The following is a 22955-nucleotide window of genomic DNA, read 5'->3' as shown; positions in this document are numbered from 1 at the left end:
TAGACAGGTTTGCATGCTAGGAAAAATTCAAATTACTTGAAGTTATTTTATTTATTCATTTTTAGAAGGGTACCTACTGTACCTCACCATGGCTTTCAGGCAGTGCTAGTATATGAGTAGGCTGCTTTCACAGTATTTTCATATCTCTGCAGAGAAATTGTGATGATCAAGCCTCATTTCCATAAATTAGTTTGACTGGTTTACCATGGTGTAGTCAGTTTTAGCTTATGCCAACTAAACATTTTACTTACCTCGTTCCTAATCTTCATTAACCCTTTAAAGCCGACTAGACGTATTTTACGTCGATGAAAATTGTCTGTTGGGTGCCAAGTGGACGTAAAATACATCGACTAGTTTTTTTTTTTTTAAATATTCCAGGATAAATACTTATAGGCCTAGTTTGCAAAAAAGTTTAAATTACACGCCGTGAGGGATGCTGGGAGTTCACGGATCACGCTGTTGTGTTTACAAGCATGATCCAGCTGCGCATATGCAAATTTCTTTCTTCTCCCGCTAGAGAGCATCTGCGACACATCTGAAATTCTTTAGTCACTTTGTTGTAATTTTTGCAGTTTTATATTAGCCGTTACATAAAGTTCTACATATGAAAATGTGTGCAATTTCATGTAGAATACAACAAAAAATTACTCATGGTTGTAGCTTTTATCACTTAAATATTTTCATATAAATCACGGTAAGTGCCAGAATTTCAACCTTCGGTCAACTGATTCGACCGAAATGGTCAAAACACAATTGTAAGCTAAAACTTACATTCTAGTAATATTCAATCATTTTGCAACAATTTGGAAGTCTGTGTTGCTTTGATCATTTTACAATTGGCTATATACCAAAATCACAATTTAGTGTACATTACAAAAAATAAAAAACTCAGCTTTAACAGTTTTGCTCACAGCACGATTTGTATAAAATGAAATTTTTTTGTGGCTGTCATATATTCCAATATTTATATTTTTCATTTCTGATGGTTAGCATGCGTAAACTTCAGACGAGTCATTTTGGCTCTTAAAAAAACTAAGCGTACTGCAATTTTTTGAAAAAACTTTCTTTCCACTTTGGCGCTAACTCTCAAACCGCGCCGGCATACGCTTTTGTAAATAGAGGCTCGGCCTTTAAGGGTTAATTTACAGTACTCCATAAAACATTTAGGCCACAGCCTTGACAATTAATACACAATGATGTTTACAATACTTTATTACCTTGTGCTTTTTTTTTTTTTTTTTACATTTGCCAAGTAAGTACTTGGCATATTGGAGTGAGTGGTGTATAAAACTTCACAATGGACTAGTACTTTCTCAATATATCCCATATTGACTACAATTTACATATATCTCATCCCAGTGTTTATATTTACAAGATACATGTGTTTACAGAGTATTTTGTTCACATTTAGTGGTGGGAGAAAGTATTCATCCACAATCCCCTTTAATAATGCAACCTGATCTTTTATTCTGTTTAGGCTCACATTACACCCGTCACTGAAACCTTTATTTGCGAAAAAAAAATTTTCAAAATTATTTGTTACAACGTTTCAGTGCATTTGAAAACCTCCACAACTTCAAAACAACTTTTCTCATCATATTCAAGCTGCAGCTGGTGTAATCCTAGGATTTTATCCAAGGCTCTAGACCATGACAAATACAACAACTTCTCTCATCATATTCAAGCTGCAGCTGGTGTAATCCTAGGATTTTTCTAAGGCTCTAGACCATGACAAATACCAGGGGTTATCTCTACTTTCTGGCATGCCTGGAAAAAAAAAAAAACTAAGATTACCAATAGTCCACAATAATTGGAGGTTACAGAAATGAGCTAAAATAGAAAAATGTCATGGTTCACGTTATGCATTACTATGGTAAACAATGCACAGTGCAAGTCCCTTATTACTTTTTGCACACAGAAAACCAAATATGCAACTATGCAACTTGAAACTTCAAAGTGCAAAAATTTCCAAGTATACAAGCAGAAATTTAATCACGTTCATCACACTAATAGGCATTATGTATGAAAGGTAGACACCATGAATTCTGTAAGAAGTGAAGTAAAACTTTTGCAGTAGACCATGAATTCTGTTTGAAGGGAAGTAATACTTTTGAATCATTCAAATTAAGCATCTTCCTTAAATGTTTGTTGAAATTGCAAAATACTGTCTTGCCAAGTGTTGAGTATATCCAAGATATGTATGAATCTATGACAAGCCAATATCCAGGTTTTTACTACTGTTTTTGTTATTGTTGCTATAGTGATTAGATAAGATCAGGGACAGAATCCTGTCAAACACCCTTATTTTTAAGCTTGATTTAATACTAAGCATCGCTGTAACGCCTCCCTTGAAACTAACCGGTCACTCATTTCAGTAAGTTCTTGTATAGAAAACAAGGGACGTATATATATTGAGTATTTCTACAATTTTTGTTCTATTCAGGGTTGCCAGTAAGACAAAATATAAACCAGGAAAGTGAAATTAGCAAAAAATATTTGAAGGAAACTAGAGATCAATGAGGGTTTGGGCATGGTGAGCGACTTCAGAACACAGTATGATACCAATAGGAATTTATATACGTTGAGATTCACCAACCAACCAGCAATTACCAAGGAAATCAATTATTACAAAGCATGGGTTATGCGACTTTCCCTTGCAAAATGCAATCTACTTTAAGTAGTTCTGAGTTTGATGGCTCTTGCCAAGAATAGAATATAGAATTTAGGACTACACCAAGTGCTGGGACCTGAGGCCATTCAGCGCTGAAACGGAAATTGACAGTTAAAAGGTTTAAATGTTGCAACTGGAGGGAAACCTAAGTTGCACTATGAATCATCCTTTATGAGAGGGTTATGGTAAAAACAGAGTGGAAGAGAGTATGAACAGGAATGAAAGGGGATGCTGCAATGAACCTTTACTTATGCCTACAGTGCAATGACAGCATAACCTCCCTACAAGGGATCTCTTGGCCAAGTTTTTTCCTAAGCCAAAGATGCTTTTGTGTGTTCCTTTCAGCTTGGTGATATTGAACAGAAGAAGACGCCTATCGTGACATTTCCTATATTTTGCATTGGTGTGGTTCCTATGCCTTCATCCCCAGTTGTACTGATATTGTATTAGAATATTGTACATGCATACTGAAGCATGGAAAATATAATTTACTATTATCAAATAATACAACCTACATTAAAATAAAATTCACTTGCTTAAAATTTAAGTCCCACTAAATATTGTATCCAATTCATGAAACTGACCAAGACATTGGTCTACAGCCAGGGATTAACAACTGGACATTTAATCTTGCCATAGTGATTAGATAAGATCAGGAAATTATCCTGCCTCTTGCCCACATGGCTTCAAACCACTTAATGTAGTCTTCAGAATAACATACCTCCCAAATTACTCTGCACAACGGCAAACACAAAGAATGTCTTACCTTGGGCATCAATCCTCCTCCAGGACTCTGAACATCATCTTCCACAGTATTATCAAATATGGCCAACAATTTCAAGGTCAAACTCCATATAGTAGTGCAGCAGATTGCTGTAAAAATCGTTCAGAGTGAAACAAGCATGAAATTTGGCACAAACATTCCTAAGACTACGCTCTCTTAGAAAAGGGCGCTGGCCACCTGAAAATCCAAGATGGTGGCTATTTTTCAAAATGTGTCCGGCAATTCAGGCACCGACCTCACTTTCTCAGGTGCAAACTTTAGTTGCTGTCTTTCCTGTCCAGTGTTCTCCTTGGTGGGGTGCTGAAATAGGGAGATGCTAGTTCCATGGAAGGAGGTAGTGGCAGTAGTTGCAGATGGGTTGTGGTCGATGTTGTCCATCACTGCAGTGAACAACCCTTTTCGCAGTACTGGGGACAGACCACACCCTCCTCCACATATTTGCTAACTGTGGCATCTCCTAACTGTGCAGAGACCTCCAGTACTCTGTCATAAGAGATACTGAGGCCATACTGATGTAGCATTTCAACCAGGTTTCTCTCCCTGGTTTTGGCATAGACTGAGAGTCCCATGTAGACTGGGAATGGTGTTTCTCTGTCTTTGGAGTGTCTATGAGTTGTTGCTCCCTCTTTGTATCGGGAGTAGCAGTTGAACTGCATGAGCTGTGCAATGGCCTGGTCTGACTTTGATGCTCCAAATCGTAACTGTGACTTGATGTCAGCCCCATGCTCAACCATCCCTACAAACTGGAGCAGGAGAGGAGGCACAGAATTTCGTACACAAGCCTCAGAAAATGTGCCATCAAACCGTGACTGATGATCAAGTATAGACTTTCTGAGAATATTTGCTGCTTTAGCAATGATAACTGCCTCTGAAAGATCAGATGATTGAGCAAGTGCTTTTCCCACATCCTTTTTTGAAATGCAAGTAATACATCTCTGCCAGATTTATGAGCCTCAAGTTCTGGAATTTCTGCCAGAAGTTCGTCTTTGAGTCTCGTGGAATTTACACTTGGTGACTCTACACCTAATTGTTCCAGACGTTGTTGGTAGAGGTGGCAAATATCTGCCAGCCGAAATGTGACTGGATCATCTGAACAAAGGTTGTTTTCAACAATGTATGTCATCAGTTCTGACAGAACTAGTGGATACACATCTGATTCTGACTCAGTGCTACCTTGGTCTTTCTCAAGGCTCCTCAGGTAGGACCTTTTTCTGTTGTAGAGGGAACAAAGACAGGTATGGTGATACTTAAACTTCTGTGCAATGACATCCCCACCAGTCAACTTAGCAAGGAGCTTGCCATCACTAAGTATCTCTGCACATTCACGCAATTTCAAGTAAAGGCCCTTAGTACTAGCCTGTCTGAGATTAGATGCAGGTGCCACTTTCACAGAAAATGCAAACTTCATTGTCATGACTGGTTCGGCGCAGTTTTGCCGCGACTAGTCTCAGTGTTGCTGGTCTGGTCATTGGATTGTCGCTTTCTTGCACGGTCCAGTTTAGTGTTGTTAAACAACAAGCGACAGTTCACATGGTATTTTGCTGCATTTTTCCTGAGAGTGGCCTCTATGCCATCACCTTCATCCAGCCTTTCTGGATCCATTATCAGTGGCATTTCATTAATTTCACTGAACATGGGAATGTTCCTTGCCAGCATTGTGTACCCATCATGGTCTAGGACATGACGACTTGGAGGTGATGTCAAGTGCTCACCTCTTTTGTCCTTCTGACAAAGACAACACAAACTCCAGTTTGTTTTTCTACTGCTCAATATTGGATTGGCATCACATTCTGCCATGATTTCACTTTTGATTAAGGCCGAGGGGTTATCCTTTTACCACCTTAAACAAAGCACACATTCCTGTATGGGATTCAACTAGGTTCGGTCTCCTACACCTAGCCCGATCATTCATCCAGTGCCATTTAAGTCCCGTGTGATCTGTACACCATCCAGGTAAGTACATGAACCATCATGTACAGCCCCATACCCTTGGCTCGGCTCTCCCGCTGGCACATCCTGTCTATTCAGGTGCGGCTATCTAACTATAGCTGGTCTGGGGCTGTTAGAAAGCATTTGGGACACTAAACTAAACTATACTACAACTACTAGTCTAAGACTACAGGATTAGTAAAGCTGGATTAGCTGGCACTGAACCCCATGCTGAGTTACACAGCAGTGATGTCACCAGTGTGCCCTGGTTGTGTGCAGACATACACTCTTTTACATTTATTAATTTTCCTTCAAAATTGATGAGTTATTGAAAGAGATGGCCTCATTAGGATCTAAAACCACAGAAACCAAGATCCATGCTTAAAACGATAATTGTTGAACGGGCATTATTTCTCATTATAATTATTGTTTCTACCTTTTCTTGGCAGCCATATAGCCCCCATATTTAAAGGTAAACTGTACTGGGAAGCTACAGAAACATAATATTCACAAGAAATAGTATGGAAGAGCTTTACCATATTGCTAGAAGCAAATACATGCCATTCTAGTGAAAAATTAGCCAAAATCTGTCGATACTGGCCGCCATCTTGGAATTTTGGCGCCATATTAAATTTTTTTGTGGCCAGCGCCCTTTTCTGATAGAGGAACTTTAAAGAGCACTTGTGCAAAATTTCATGCTTGTTTCACTATCTGAACGATTCTTATGAAATATGCTGAATCACATAAAATCTGAAAAAATTTTGCAATCAACATAATGTATAAATAATTGAATATCTAACCACTATATACATTCTCAGTCCATGCATGTGTCAAGGGCAGGTTATAATCATTAACTCATTGAAATGGAATCATCATTAGCCAAATGACCACAGAACACTACTTGGTGAGCAATGTAATGTAAATCCGTACATACAGGTTATTCTTAATAGCTTTTTCTCCATTTCCTGATAAAGGAAATTTACTACAAATTGTTAGCAACACCTTACCTTAGATACCACACTGCTGACCCATCACGTAACAACTTCTGTTGATCCCGGAATAAAACACAGATCTGACTGCCACCACCTTTGATGTTCAATGCTGAAACAAGATGACCGAACTTTCAGTTGAAGCCCTATGTTCAACAGACTTACTTCAAGCTGCAAATACTCAGTTAAGGGTTGTTTGTGTGTCAACAGAGGCACTCTGAGTGGTGCAAGGACTCATCATGTGAAATACTTCTTAAACATTGCAATTACTATCAAATCCAAGTAAATCATTACTCACCTAAGGGCAGAAGGGATCAATTCTTTCACACTTTTTCCCTGGCAAGGTAGCTTTGGTATTCCTGTAAATATTAAAATTTTCTTATTCCAAATTTCAACATTAAAGTACATTTTATCATCTGATATCTAAAGGGATTGTTATGAGGCTTTCTCCTGCAGTTTTCTATTCAAGAAACTACACCTACTGGCAACATATCTGCTCTATGCACAATTAGAACGCCACTCTACAAATAATGTAGAATGGAGCTGGAGTGCAAGTTTAGTATAAAAAAACAAAGGAAAAAAACCACCCATCTTACATGTAAGACCTATCTCAGAAGATTATGTTCTCAACTTTGAAGTATTACCCTCTGTTTCACAGGTTTCTAGTTGCGATGTGCCTGTAAACTTTTGATTATCATTATCTCATATTTAGTTTTCATAAATCAGTATTATACACTTTCATTTGTCATGAGGATTTAAACTGCTATTATCCATAAGAGACAATGCACATACTAGTAACATTTTGCTTTATTTGGACACCAAATCAATAAATATACTGTTGAAAACGTTGAAAATAAACCTTTCTAAAAATGCTGGATTAAAACTTTTTTTTTTATCTTGAGAACATTATGGTATAGGAACTCTCCGTCCGACTGTTGGGGGAAAATGCCCAATTAACATCACCTTGTGCAAGAATACTAATTCACGTTTTCTTATATTCAATTTAAAAGAACAGCTACCATGGAAGTAACCAGGACATACTTTCTTCACTATTATGCAGCTAACCCTTACAGCCAGGCTAAAATATATATTTAACACACCCAGGCAAACTTAAAACAAAAAAAGCAAATTAGTTTAAAAAAATGTATTTTCTGTACCTGGATGTTATTTGAAAAGATCTGGCTGAAACCTAAGGGTGGGTTCCTTCATGCTGTTCCTAACAATATGTGCTGTATCCTCTGTAAGTATAAAAATATTGGTTATTTCAGCTGTGGTTATTATAAAAAATAACTTCTACAATGTTAAACTTTCAGAGCCATGCATGTGATTTGAATCACTTTGTTCATATGTCAGTATATCATCATAATTTAACGTCAAAAGAATTATTGCTGAGTACCAAATCTTGACTTAAGACAGTACTAAACATTAAATACAGTAAACGCCGGTATTCACAGGGGATACGCACACCACACCCCTTGCGAACAGCTAAAATCCGCAAATACTTAAAAACCCTCTAAAAACACTTAGAAATGCCTATTTTGATGGTTCTTAAAAATAAAAATGCTTATACCTGATTATTTTAATAGCTTTATCACAAAATGTGGTTAGTCATGAAAATGATATGAAAACACAGTAATTAGTGAATATTTCTGAAAATACTGCAAATGGGCAAATTTTCCAAATGTGTATAATGTTTCATAGGGAAATCCGCGAATTGTGAGAATGCGAATACAGGAGTTTACTGTAATGGACTAGTTCAAACTTGTAAATAAATCTCTCAAATGCACCTTACCTTCACTCTCTATCCATTTTGTTTCAACTGTAGCACATGCCCATTCCAGCCACCTGAAAAAAGAACTATACTACAGCAAAACCAATGTACAATATAAAACAATCCTAAACTTTTGGAAATCAGAATTGATTTAGAATCAGGTGATCATATAATAAGCGGTAAAGCATCATGTTCACTTACCCATCCACATTAAGGACGAGGATTAATACCTACCTTGCCTCACTGAGTGATGACTTTATGGCTGGCCTGGGATTTGGCATCTGGACCTTCAATGGCACCATCTTCCTTCAACAAGACCATATGAATTAGATGATGTATCCAAACAATAATACACTTTCAGTCTATTTCTCTCAGATAAACAAATCATCTTATTTTTTTCAGAGACTCTAGTCTGAAATATGTACAATTTCATCCTGATTAAAACAAATTACAATAAAAAAAATACTGCACTAATAATGGAATAAGGAGATCACTTCTCATAGAAACTTTCTACTTGAATATACAACATGATTGGAAGGCCTACCTGGTCTTTACTATGAAGCGACATGCCCCGAGTTCACAAAAGTTCCTGAGGGGAAAAAATAATCTCATTACATTCCAGATATTAAAGCAGCATTGAAAATAATCAGGGGTTTTCAGTCCATGCATGTGTCAAAGCAACTTATAATCATAAATTCATAAGCAAGCAATCATCAAGGTAAACAACTATGAATTAAAAACAGGTATTATACTGTATATAAAGGTTGAAAACCCTTTAACCAGCCAGTGTCCTCTGGATTCCTAAATGCCCACTAGGTAATTTACAATACGTATCTAATACATTTTTCCTTTTACAGAGCAGACTTTAAACTAGTCCTTAAGCAAATACTGCTGGTCTTCATACAAAATTTCGAGTGTCTGGTGCTTGAAGAAAAAAACTGGCAAACTTGTCTGACACCATAGAGCTTGAGGAAGAAAACTAACATAAAGACCAATACAACGTACAGTTATGAACCTTCCTTCTCAAGAACTGACTTTCTGTTGGCCAGCTATATATGAGTTAGGAAACAAAAGTCCTAATTCAACCTTAAAAGATGTTTTCATTTCAATAAGCTATGTGAATGTTTCACGAACCTGATATGTAATATCTTAGTCCCTTTTGTAAAGGAGTTACATCTTTCCCAAAAGTCTGCAAGAGCAGATTATGTTGTTCAACAGCCATCCAACACATTTTCCAATATATATCTGGGGCAGAAAAAATAAAAAATTACCTTCTCTTCTCCTTAAAGCAGACTAAAGTAGTGCTACTTTTTTATTAGAGGGGGGCAATTCTGAAGTAATGACATCTAGTCTGATAAAATTTTGAAACATTTTGCAATGTTCAGGCCCTGTATGGCCTTAGTCATTCAGCTTGTCCTGACATAATTCAACTTGCTCCACCTAATACTTTCAAGACTTGCCTGGGTTTGGCAAAATTTACTTCCACCTAATACTTTCAAGCCTTGCCTGGGTTTGGTAAATTTTACTTCAATGTTTACCAGGGGTCCAAATGTACAAAACATTTCTTCATTCTTATCCTCAACAACAACAAACCTATCCTGAAAACCCCCAAATCAATTTCCTTTTACTTCAACTTTCTTTATACTGCCTACAACCTTTCTTCTCACTGGACCAATACAAAAATCAACCTCCAATGCTCACCTGCATCCTTTAGTGTTATCATAATCCACCTCTTGGCTTGGAAAGATTAACTGGGAAGGAAAAATTGACCAGTCAGTACATATTCCAGGAGACAAGAAAAATTTTACTCAACAGACAGTCAGAGAAAATTATACTTCATCTTTATCAGCAGTCCAACATGTGCAAAAAGAAAAGTTTCATCATATTCACCAAAGGTTAACCTGATTATTATAGAGCTACAAAACTTTGGGATGTTAATTTCTAAGCAGAGCTGAAAAAAGCTCATCATTAATTATCACAATTATAATTCAACCATTATGTAAATTACTTCCCACTCACCTTCCAGTACTCTATCCTCCCACATCAAAGGTCAAGTAACTGTAAGATTAAGATAATCCAGTTAGGTACAAAAAAGTAAAAGACAACCAAATCTGACAGCTTCTATGGCTCAGAAATATTTCACTTCATGATTTTCAGTGTCCAACATGTGCAAAAGGTTAAGATTCATCCTGTACTTTCCAATGCTGTAATTAGGAATATAAACAAATGATGATGCCTCCTATATGTCCTACCCTTAAATGAACAATTACCTACTAACTTTAAAGTCAAACCTCAGATTATTAAGTCAGTGCACCGTATTTGAAAACACCAAGATATACATCTACCATGAACCTAATGAGTATAAAGTGCATTCTACACTAACCATGCTTTCCTAGAAGCATAATACCTAAAGAAGAAATGAGAGGGAATGTATATTCAAGATACTTTTGAGAGGGAATGTATATTCAAGATACTTTGAAGACAAATTAATACCGTTTCCAAATTAAACACCAAGGTGAAAATAGGTGTCTAGTATGCTAAAGTTGCAAATTTATATTGAAAAATGGTGAATAAATGGTCTGCTTAACCCGACTAATGATAATTTTCATATTCAACGAAAAGAAACTTGACTATGTTATGAATGTTATGAGAAACTGCTTTCTTCAGAAAGGAATCTGGAGCCTTCAGTGGCACAACCCGTCATTACTTTCTAATAAAAATACTTTGATACTACTCTTAATACAAGCAATTACCATTTTCCACCTATCTAAACATGAAATATTTTCATGGAAATACTGTAACTTTGTCTTCCATGAATATCACTGAACAAAAGATAAACTATTGTTGTGAAAAGGCTTACAAACTTGACTTAGCAATAAAATGTAAAATCCAAAAGGTAAACACAAGTAGCTAATAGTTGTACAAATTTTACAACCTTTCAGAAAGTCTATTCAAAGAAAACAAGCAAAGATAAAATTGCAGAAAATTACCACTTACAGACCTTGCTAAAGGTCCCTTTCAGAAAGTCTATTCAAAGAAAACAAGCAAAGATAAAATTGCAGAAAATGACCACTTACAGACCTTGCTAAAGGTCCTGCCAGGTCACTGCAAGGTCAAGTCCAAATATTCTGAAGTCCTACTTCATTACAACCTCCATTCAAAACAGCTATGGCCCTATTTCAGATTTCCAAATAAGCCCAATTTTATGTCAAATTGCACTTTGAAAATTCTTAAGTGTCTTCAGGTTTATTCAAAAAGTTTTTTTAAAGGTCAGTACAGTATATGCATAGCTTGATCCTCACCTTGGCTACTAACTTTTGAGATGCTGCATATTAGCCTTGGACCTGAACCCAAAAAAAGGAATGACAGTAGCAAAAGCTAATTATTACCTATGCTTCAATGCTGCCATAAATATGAGCGTGCATGTTTACGTCACAAACATTCATACCCCAAGCTGTTATTTACAATCATCATAAGTGCACAAATTTAAAAGCTCTCCTCAGATTGATACCTTGAAGAAAAAAAAAAAATCTGAACTAATACAACCTTCTCTTGTTCATAGGGAAAATAAAGTATAGCTTTGCATTTGGAAGAGGCAATTCTGAAGCAATGACACTAGTCAGTAAAATTTTAAAATGTATATTGTAATAATCATAGGGTATGTATAGCCTGATACTCACCTTGGCTACTAACTTTCTAAGATGTTGCAGATTACCACTGGACCTGAATCAACAAAAGAGGAATTACATTAGCATAAGCTGATACTTAATGCTCTCCAATACTGCTATAAACATTCAGCACGCATGTTTACATCACAAACATCTGTACTCCAAGCTGTTAACAGTCATCATAAGCAGATAAATTTCAAGACTGAAGTATTGAAGATTGATAACATGAAAATGAACACGTTAAGCTTGAACATACCTCATCACCTCTAAGATTCTAAGGGATAGGTCGCATGAACTACAGCACAACTGCTTCATATTTCAACCTCCTGAAAGAAACATAACTAAATAATCACATTTAAAAACTTTCAAACAACATAGTAATAAAAGGACTAACTAGACCACTGAACCAACATTGCCCCAGCTATCCCCAACAATTTTATATTAAATGTACTGTAATAGGGTATGAACAACCACCATTTGCACTAAAACACCTGACAATATCTACTGAATGGGAAAAACTTGTACAGAATACTCTAAAAAAAAAAAAATAAAAAAATCCTACCAACTATTTAGAAACAAAATGTTCAATATAATGAAAATGTAGACCTTACAGCCATCTGAGTAATATCTGCTGCTCAACAATGCTGCTGTAGAGTGCAAATTTATCTCTTCCCACTGGGAAAAGGAACCTTGGAACATTCCAACGTCCTGGCAATCAGGGAAGACAAGCACCCATCCTATCTCTGATAACTTGACAACTCACTTTTAACTGACAGCCCTTTACCAAATACCCAAACCCTCATTTAGAGCATTCGAACTATGAAGATTGAACATACCTTTTACTTTCTCAATAACTGGTCACACTTTGGCACATCGGCTTCTTTCAACCACCTGAAAGTACAGCAAACAGTAATACTCAAGTAACATAACTTGCCAACCCAGTTCTAAATTAAGAACTTCCTTCTTTCATATACTACTACAGCAAGATTAACTAGACTAGAGAGTGAACAAACTCGATGCTATTGTTAAAATTAACCGAAACCTATTCAAAGCTTGAATGAATTCATAAAAAGATATTCTGATTGAGTGGTACGAAAATTCCCCATACTGATTTCCACATTTAACACTGGTGTTGGGCAGAATTTTGGAAATTCATTAAAAAAAAATGTAGTTTTAACCTGTAATCTCAGCATATACAGACTGACTGATGCGAGATGTGTATTATCTATGGGTCTGTGAAGTGTGACAAATCTAAAGACAATGATACGAGAGACCTATTTGCTATATTTTTCTCAATTGGACTTGGGATATTTTGGTTTCATTTTTCTTAACTGGATTACGGATGTTTTTTTTTTCCTCTCTTCATTGCAGTGCTTTTGGGAATAGTAATAAAATGCACTTGAATGCATACATGCATAAAAGTTAATTATGTGGGTCATCTCATGTTTGGGAATACAGCAATGTTTCAAGCCAATCCATCATCCATTTTCCCTTTTAGCATTAAATTATGTTCACAAGATTGCAATTAATCTCTCTACTTAGGGCATATTAAAATTTTAACCTTTATAGGAACAAGTTTTATATAGCAATGTATTTTACCAAGGTATACAACCCAAGCCTTTATGCAGAGGGGCTTCTTCGCGCATTTGTGAAGCGCATACATTTCACAAGGATGTGCAAAGGTCAAGATGAGGGGTGAGTGGGGAAATACAAATCATGTTTGACAGGCTATTCCACTCTTTGCTGGCCGTATGCAGGGAAAAATGAGACATTCCTAACAAGTAATTTTCCCTTGCTATGCCCACTCATTCGTGCCACAACTTACAACCACATTTATCTCAATTTGGCTATTTCTGGATATTCATAAAGCTCCCAATTAGGCTATTTCTGGATATTCATAAAGCCATTTTAATCAAACAAATTTAAAACCCAAGCACCTTGACTTGTGTTAAAAGACTGTCATGAAGTTACGTGTGCAAACACCTCAAGGATGTAGGTCTGCACATAGCGACTCCATGTTTACTCTCTGCACTATAAATATATCTTCAATCTACCTACAATAAAGTAGCTTGAAGCAGGGGTGCAGTTCATTTCTCTTTAAAGGTCACACAATCCCACCCCCTTACATAAAATCACTAAAAAATCTGGCACAAATTCAAAATTGAACACCATGATACATAAATTAACAATGCAAATTTCTCAATACATAAATTGAAACTGCAATGATTAAATTCATACAAAGTTAACAACGTTGATTCACAAATGGGCTCCTGCAATACTACCCCAAAAACCACTTACCCCTACAAATAACTTAAATTCACTATGAAAGTAACAAAAACTTACCTGCATTTACTATGCTGGATTTGAGTTAGCATGGACGCTTCCTGTACGGCAGGCCATTAAGCAAGGCTGTGTTGAAGTTCCATGCTGGATGTGAATCTCTCAGCCCTGGAAGTTAACAGCAACAGGCCTCTACATCAACGAAGTGTATTTAAGGCATTAGGCATCTCCACCTGCAAAAAAAAAAATCCCTTGCTACTTAGCACCAGGCATCAAATTCTAACTAGTAGTAAGTGAATGCAAGATTTTCAGATTAAAAATGAGCTTCATTTATCGGTCAGACGGCAATTCCTATCAAGAAAGGTTCATCCTTATATCAAATCTAAATTTTCATGCAGTTCATTTGAAATTTGTCACTGCAGCCATTACAATACCTTTCTGCAATGTCAGTAGTAGTTCTCGCATGACCACAGGGATCTTGCCGAGCATAAAAGGGCCCACTGCAAGATGAAAAACAAAAACTGTTTAAACAATATATAGGGGTTGTTTAACCTAATATTCAGTATATCCTTCAGAGCCATGCATGTAAGTTTAATCCTTAGTATCATGTGTCATAATCATCATAATTTTCAATTCATATTCACAAATGTCTAAAGTTTAAAATGAAACCTGGTTTAGAAAACAGCAGTGACCTAGACTTCACTGGAAAAATAACATTTTGGTTTGATGCTTTCAACTGCAGCTAGTATGCCCATTCATCAAGGGATGTACAACCACCACATTTGAAATTCAACAAGGTTTACTAAGTGTCAAACCAGGTCAAAATCACCAATGGTTATAATTCTCAATTTTGTTAAAATATGAGTGTACATCTACCGTCTAACTTGCACTTAAAAAACGATGTATTAAAACAAGAACCCTAAGAAATTCATATTTTATATTTCAATACTTACCTCAGGCCTAAACTGTGGACTGCTTGTTATCATCCACTAACAACTGCAAAATACCTGTTGGGGACAATATTTTATCATTAAAAAAAAACTCCAAACACAAATGAATATAATGCAATTTATATTCTCAGATTTTGTAATTCTAACAAACTAAGTGTTGAGCATATGACAAACAGGCAGAATGTCACCCAGCCACTCTTCTGACGCAAATTACTTCATCATGAAGTTACCCCGAGTCCTACGTGAAAACTGCATGATTACAAGTCCGCAAAAAACTTTTGAAAACTAATCATCAATTTTCAGTGAGGGTGTGTTAATTGTCTAATTTTAATCTAATTATTGACAAACTATATATATCAACTATGTATACATCAACTATGCCTGCAGTGTTTTATTGTATTTTATGCTTTGTTTTTTTTTTAATGCTTAGTTTATTTTATGCATACTTACATTTACATTAACACTTATACTGGATCCTCCATACAATGCAGTCTGCCTGTAAAAATGTAATGCATCAGCATCCATTGCCCAAGACACCCAAGACATTTCAACAAGTTTTATATCAGAGTAACTATGAAAAGACATCACAGACACAAAACAGTTAAAACAACTGTTGGGACTGCATCTCAAATTAGTATTTCATCTTCATGTGTACTGTTCAATGTTACATCACAATGTCAAATGTTGTGTACAAACCCCTGGTATGAATCTTCAGCTTACACTGGGCACGGTCTTCAATAGAGTTCTCTTCAACAAGGCAATCCATCTGTAAGCAAAAACCATATTAGCACTTTAACATTTACTAAACTATCATGAGTGATAATGTTATCAGAGGAGAGGAAGTGGCAGGATGTAACCAGTGAGGATACCCAATTTACTTAATTCTGGAAAAGAATTCTCTAAAGTAAGAAAAGACTTTGGTTTCTCACTTCTTTGCAAGAATTGCAATACATATGCATTGGAGTTTAGAACACTTTACAATGAAAATTCTAAAATTATTCATAACCTGTAAATCCTGATAATGAGAGAATGTTTGATCCAGATGTTCCATGATGAACAAGGATAAGGAAAACTTTTACACCGTTGTCACTGTTTTGGAATGATTATTACTTTTAAAACCATTATATACTGCATTTTGGACTTGATGTTTTAACGTTTCTAATGTGTTTCATTAACTGATGAGTATTTATACAGATAGTGGACCCCACCCTAATAACCTAATTTTGAGTGACCACAGTAGAAAAGCATGGCAGGGCCAGGGGTAAACACAGCAAGTGAAATATACGCACTTTATTCCCAATGACAGTTCTCAATCAGATGCAAGTTCATAGACTGGAATATAAAATTCCGGCCAAAAGCCAAGCACTGGGGCCTATATGGAGTTGCATTATGAAACAATTCTTAACAGAAGGTGGAAAAGTTAGAGGGAAGACCATGAATAGAGGTAGAGTAAAATGAATGAAAAGGGATGCTGCAAGGATCAGGTAAGGCCCAAAGTGCACCAAGTGTGGTATGCTATAGGGATTCAAGTTACTGGAATGTTTTCAAACTAACACTAAGCACTATAGTCCATGAAGTGTATTTATAAACGATGGTGACAGGAGGGTGAGGCAGCGATGCCCTAGGTACCTTAACCTTGCTTTGAGAAAATTATAATTAAGAGCAATATCGTAACCAATTATAGTATTGCTGTATTAATATTTTCCTATGCTATTTCTAGCTAAACTATTTATTCACAAAACTGACATCTATTATTAAATGTTTCTCAGTCTTCTTTTTAAAGATTCACAAGGTCTCTGAAAGCCATTTGCATAAGGAAAGCCAATTTTGGCATCACTGCATCACCCTCCCTATGGCCCCTATTGTTGGAGACTAGGTTAGGTTAATGTGGTTGGTTGTCACTTGCAAAAACCTAAAATGTCATTAAAGGAAAAAAATATTTAAAAAGCCAAAATATCATTACAAAGGAAACAAATAGGAAATAAATATTTAAAATGCCCATATCCAATATTAGAGTCAACCTTGGAGAACGCAGAGCTAGGGGTCTGCACTACTGTCAGCATAGTAGCAATTTCTGAAGAAATACGCTCTACCCACAGTCATCTTTACCTTACCTAACCTGAATTCCCCCTGCCCCAACTAATTCATGACCACTCACTCTGCAATCTACCTTAAAATTTTACTTTTTTATACCTGAACCCTCTAGTTTTCCCTTACACCTTTAAGGTATAACCTACCACCACTTAAAGGGCCAACATAAATATTGATTTCACACTTTTTACCATGATACTTTCAAGAATTTCAGGAAGGCAGGGCCAGAGGCCACTATGATTTTTACAACCAAAATTACCGACAAGTGAACAGGTGGGATTCCTCAAAATCTAATACTGTATTGTGAATGATAGACTACAAAAAAAATTAATTACAAAACAAGTTTGGGTGAACAGTGTTTCAATAACCAAGACAAAGGACCTATTTGGTTAGGTAAATTTAGGGATCAATCAGAACTTAGACCGACTGACTTTGGGAAAATGTGGAAGTGATTGGTGTCCTCTTCACCTAAGACCCTAAAAAATCCTGTAACAGGTTTCCAAGTTACAGCCACAAAGCTGCTGCCATTATGGATCTTATCGAATTTTTTTTTATCACTTATAAGAATGTACCCATTCCTGCTTTGGGAAAACTACAATATGTTCTACAATGGAAACTAGACAAAATGCACCACTACCCAAATGCACCATTAGCCTAGACCAAATGCACCACCAGCCTGGTCTAAATGCACCAACCACTTAGTCTGAATGCACCACACTGCATAAAAATGTGCTTGTTGTCTGGTTGATTCTGGTATCATCAAAATTTTTGTCACTTACTAGCTTGCTAAAGTAGTTATGTAATTTAATGAATAAGTCTTCTTTCATTATTAAAGCTTTCATATCATTCATCCTTATATTTGATACCAATATCTTATGTATCCCAGTTTAGTCTATAGGCTATGAAGTTTTGTTGGTTTTGTAATATTCTGTTTTTATTCAGAAACAGTTAGGCTTGTAGTTTAAATTAAGAGGTAGCTAACCTAGCAAGTTAGTGGTTTTTTTAGGTAGTGGTTTTAAACTTCCCTCGAAGCATGTTGTTGCTTTTGTAATATTTACTATCAAAGAAAATAATCCTACAAAGTGAATAGTTACTACATAGTTACCCAAAGAACAGTTAAAATAATGCATTGGGACCAAAGTTGAATAGCACAACATATTTGTTGGTTTTGTAATATTCTTACTGTATTCAACTTTGTAAATGATTCACTATATCAAAGAAAATAATCCTGCAAAGTGTTAGATGTATAGTTCCCAAAAGTTTAGTGCATTGGAACCAAAAAGAAAGATGCACTTTAATTAGAAAGTGGTGCAGCAGTGGGACCAGATACTCAGTGCATCTGGACCATGATACATGGTGCATTCAGACTAGTGTTTGTGCATTTAGTCCATAAACCTTTTAGGGATTTCAGGACTAAATGCACCTAAAGAAATTCTGTCTTTCAAAACAATTCTAAAATGAACTCTCGAGGGCAGCCCAGATTCGTCAAGAAAGTGACATTGCCAATGAAGTAATATCAAATTATTTCACAAAAAATGCATATTGATCATGCTAAACCTCAAATCTCAAAATTCCAGATTAAAATGTACAGATAACCAGTGATAAATTTTTACTGCTTGCTTTCCTCAATTTTATTATAACAAACAAATGTGATACTGTGCTCTGTGATGCTTTGCTTTTTACCCTCAAGGGTAAAAAAAAGCACTCTCCAATTACCTTTGCTTTTAACCTCAAGAAAAAGCAAAAGCACTCTCCAATTACCTTTGCTTTTAACCTCAAGGAAAGGAAAAAGCACTCTCCAATTATTTAAGTCCAGAAGTTTGGCAACATAACTAACAGCAGAGTTCAGTCATTTTGGTTTGACTATGTAGAAATTATCTAGGTCTACCCTTGACCTGTCTCACAAAACGGTTAAACTGATAAATGTGATTTCGCCAACCACACTCGGCACATTCTTTGGACATAAAAAGTAGGAAGTTGTTTAAAAATTAACTACAAGGGCACATGATCTCCAACTAAAATAGCCAAGCTTCAATAAACAATATTTTTACTTGGAATCAAACTTGGCTTAAAAAGAGCATACATGAGGTTGTCTATGCAATTTTCTTGGTATTATGCCTAGCCTATAAAGAGTGCAGAAATTACTTGTGGGGTTTGGCCCCCAAGTCAGGTTAAGGCAGCATCCAATGTTTGTTAGGGTAAAGGTATGTCTAGTTAGGTAATATTCCCTAAGAAATGCCTACTTGGCCTATACATTAGCCCTGACCCTTTGCTCTGCATTCAGTCCACAATCTTCTACTGTAAATCAAGGATATGAACATCACTAATGCTAACAGCCATTGTGATACATTTGAATTTTGCCAAGCCAAAATTGTCCAAGAAAATAAAAAACCTGAGGCCTAGTTCAAAATTCTTGTCATTCGCTAGGCTACTGGTCTACAAGGTCCAAGTGGTAACAAGGATCTTATTACTTTTAGATTGATTAAAGCTAGTCATATGGCAGCATGGCTGCCTGCTTGGTAGCAAGCTGAAAGCAAGTGTAGTTGCCTGTGTCAAATTTATTAGTCTAGATGGTTTGGTGTGGACTAACCACATGAATGCAAACAGACATTACCGTCAAATTTACCAGTCTATATGGTTTGGTGTGGACTAATGTCAAATTTATTAGTCTTGATGGTTTGGTGTGGACTAACCACATGACTGTCCAGCAACCAGACATTGGAACATGCTTCCTTGCCTCTATAGGCAAGCATAAAATTTATCAAAATGCCTGAGGAAACCACAGACAATCAAGGAAGGTCATGCCAGGAACTTTAGCTTCCTTCAAACATGCAGAACAAAGGTGGGAGTCTAGACACCGTGTGCCGATAACGTAACTAAATGTGTAGGGCATATGGCCAGCCCATGTCTCAAACCACGTGTTCGACCTAAAGATAGCTTGACAATCTCTGCAAAAGTCTGTTTAGGTTACTTTATCCAAGAACTACGATGGAAGAGCCGTTGCTATTGTTAAATTGGTAAACAAAATCTCGATCGACTAAATAGAAGGGGACTTTACCCTTGATCCGACGGGCCACGAGGTGCTCCTGTCCATCACCTATCCAACTGCACAAAATTTCACATGTACGCTAAGTAAAGGCAGAATATACTGTGAAAGCGGAGAGCTACGAGACTGTCCAGTTTCTATATAAAAATCAATCGTTAGCGATGGGTGTAATTCGGGTTGAGCCTAACCCACCGTCACCTGAATATTAGCCTATACCATACCTTTATAAATGTGAAAATTATACCAAATATTCATCGTCCTCTATTTAAAGAAACTAGTGAACGTGTCTACACTAAATGGGATTATCTGCAAAATTAACCTCACTAAAAGAATGGCACTTGTTCACCTGGCCGGCGTCCCTGTCCTAAAACCCTAGTCAGGATAAATTCGCATTCAAAGTAAAATTCATCACCACTATATTCAATTTGGGGCTACAATGTACTCAAGTTACCTTAACGGGATTAGCGTTCAACTATATAAATAATAAATTTTCAACATGCGGTCAAGTGAAATGTGCCTTTCATCAACATGGCGCACATGTGGCATTGGAAGGAGCGAGCTACAACTCGATTGGCTCTACCAAACTCCAAGTTGATTTCCCTTACTGCATACCTGGTGCTATGGTACAGGGTAACATTTGGACAGACTCTGGTTCTACACATACCCGATTTAAAGTCAATAACCCGCCAAAAATTGAAGTCGGAATCAGTACCATTTACCTTATGTCGACGTCTGGGAGTCGGCCACGCAAAGAAGGAAGAACGGGAGGTTGGTGGGGTTTGGTCGACCTCCAGAGAACGATTGAGGGCGATGAACCTTCGACTTCAACCGGCTCGGTTTACTGGATGTTGCCAATTGGTTATATTTATTATGATGATATTACTTACATAGTGGTACATTATTAGATATACATATATATTTCATTTAAAGAATATATATGTTACATTCTTCCTCCTATTACATTGTCATATAAAAAATTTAATTTCATCATAAAAGAACCGTCAAATCAGTTGATGGAACGTACGTACGCACGCACTTTTCAAAATTTGAAAGATGGGTAGTACCATTATGGATTGACGATGCTATTTTGCATAAAATCATTTAATGATATGACAGTGCGAGTCCGAAATTTAAAAAAATACTGTGTATTTTTATAGCAGTAAGAATTAGAAACAAAAAAGTTCGGGTGAATTAAAACCAATCTTAGTTCAACGAAAGAAATAGAAAATGGCCATATTCGAGTTACGATAAACATTTTGGTCATGATAAATTTCCCACACAAGTTCTTTATTATTAAAGTTTCCATTAAGTCTACTTTTAGGAACTGGTGCGTAAGAAATGGGCGATTAGCCAGTTTTTTTAACTGATATTTTTATATTATGCGAATACTTCTTTTTCCTTTTTTCAGGAGCGCGACGAGTTATTTCATGGTTTGTTTTACCCAATTTGTTTTTCCTTCTTATTTCTCTTATGCAGTTCATTTTTTACTTCTGGATTTTCTTTTCCATATTAGGCTGCTTTCGCCGTTGGAGGCGTTCTAATAGCAACGATACGCATCATTATAGTGTACTGCCATCTCACATTGTCCTGACTGGGTTGAACTGAACTCAGCTCTGTTGGTCGTCCAGAATCCGAAGGTCCACACCAGGAAGGGTTGCGTCTTGTGTTTTAATGTTACCTCAAGTTGTGGACACGAATTATGGATCCTAATTCTACACTTGGGTAATCTTATAACATTTATTCAATTTTAGCTTGTAAAACCCGTGCGTGTGCGGACAAGTATCACCTGACGAGAAAACACTGAAAGACAATTATAAAATATAAGAAGCACCTTATTTTGAAAGCGTACATGGGCCCGCCAGAAAGGGAATTATATCTGTGGCTGTACATAAAACCAAAGTGAAGTATCGGTCGGTTGGAAGAAAGGTCCACACACGGCACTTTAAACCCTTCTCAGTACCAACTACCAGTACCTTACTGCCAGCATAAAGCTACTTTCGAATCATTGTTTGTATTTAATTATTACTTATTAAACAAGTTTTTAGTTGAAATTTAAATATTTGTGTTCCAATCGTCACTTCTGTGCTCACAACAATCATAATCCAGTCGGGTCTGAAATATTCACCAGACACTACTGTTTTGTAAGAGAGAGAATGTCAATCCCTTCGTCGGGTTTCCTTCCTTAATTACGCTCCATGTGGCTATAGTAAAACAATTACTTGTACTGACTTACGTTTTTTACCTTGATGTAAAGGTCACTGGTATCTGTTATGTGGGGTCGAGAGGTGTTTCCTCAGGATACTATAACTACAACTCATTATAAAATGGCATTCTGTTGTTAAAAAACTAGTGACCTCATTTCTACATCCACGATATTAAAACGTTTCGCTTGATAACACCCAGAATTAACAGAGAATCTACTAGCAAAGACTAAGGAGTATGATTAGAGGCCTGTTCTCCATTGATATGACACCGAGGTACCCTGATTCCTCCAAATGCTGCAATTAATATAAGCATAAAACTGGAAAATGATGCAAAGCCTATCCCATCCACTGAATGGACCAGTTTTTCCAACTACCTTGCATATAAATACGTTTTCAAGCCTGGCTCTAGACTTCGTAGTATCAAACCTTGTGGGTGTATAGGCTACTGTATATTTCAGTAGACCCCAACGTTAAAAGTAATATAGGCATAGAATTAACACTCGTATATGGGCTTGGGCTCTTTAATTTGTCAAGTTTGATGGAAAAAAAACTTGGATTAATGCTTGGGCTAA

The 22955-nt window shown here is 36.5% G+C and overlaps 1 long non-coding RNA gene across 16 annotated transcripts; it reads right to left on the bottom strand.

The window, feature by feature from the left end:
• Nucleotides 1-1196: 1196 nt before the first annotated feature.
• LOC136855111 (uncharacterized) lies at nt 1197-21031 on the bottom strand. Of its 16 annotated transcripts, none has more exons than XR_010857901.1 (19): nt 20899-21031; nt 15739-15808; nt 15493-15538; nt 15046-15099; nt 14527-14592; nt 14156-14325; nt 12649-12703; nt 12069-12138; nt 11825-11867; nt 10164-10202; nt 9846-9895; nt 8689-8733; nt 8379-8450; nt 8166-8218; nt 7531-7611; nt 6672-6732; nt 6392-6485; nt 3438-6134; nt 1197-1767 (listed from the first exon to the last, which is right to left on the bottom strand). It is a non-coding gene; the product is annotated as an uncharacterized lncRNA (long non-coding RNA). The 16 variants fall into 16 exon arrangements; XR_010857900.1 differs by having other exon boundaries at nt 8379-8446; XR_010857906.1 differs by having other exon boundaries at nt 15493-15534.
• Nucleotides 21032-22955: the final 1924 nt, after the last annotated feature.

This window comes from Macrobrachium rosenbergii, chromosome 30, assembly GCF_040412425.1.
Source record: "Macrobrachium rosenbergii isolate ZJJX-2024 chromosome 30, ASM4041242v1, whole genome shotgun sequence".
NCBI lineage: Eukaryota > Metazoa > Arthropoda > Malacostraca > Decapoda > Palaemonidae > Macrobrachium > Macrobrachium rosenbergii.
The sequence above is the reverse complement of the archived record's forward strand: the minus strand, read 5'-3'. Positions and strand labels throughout refer to the sequence as shown.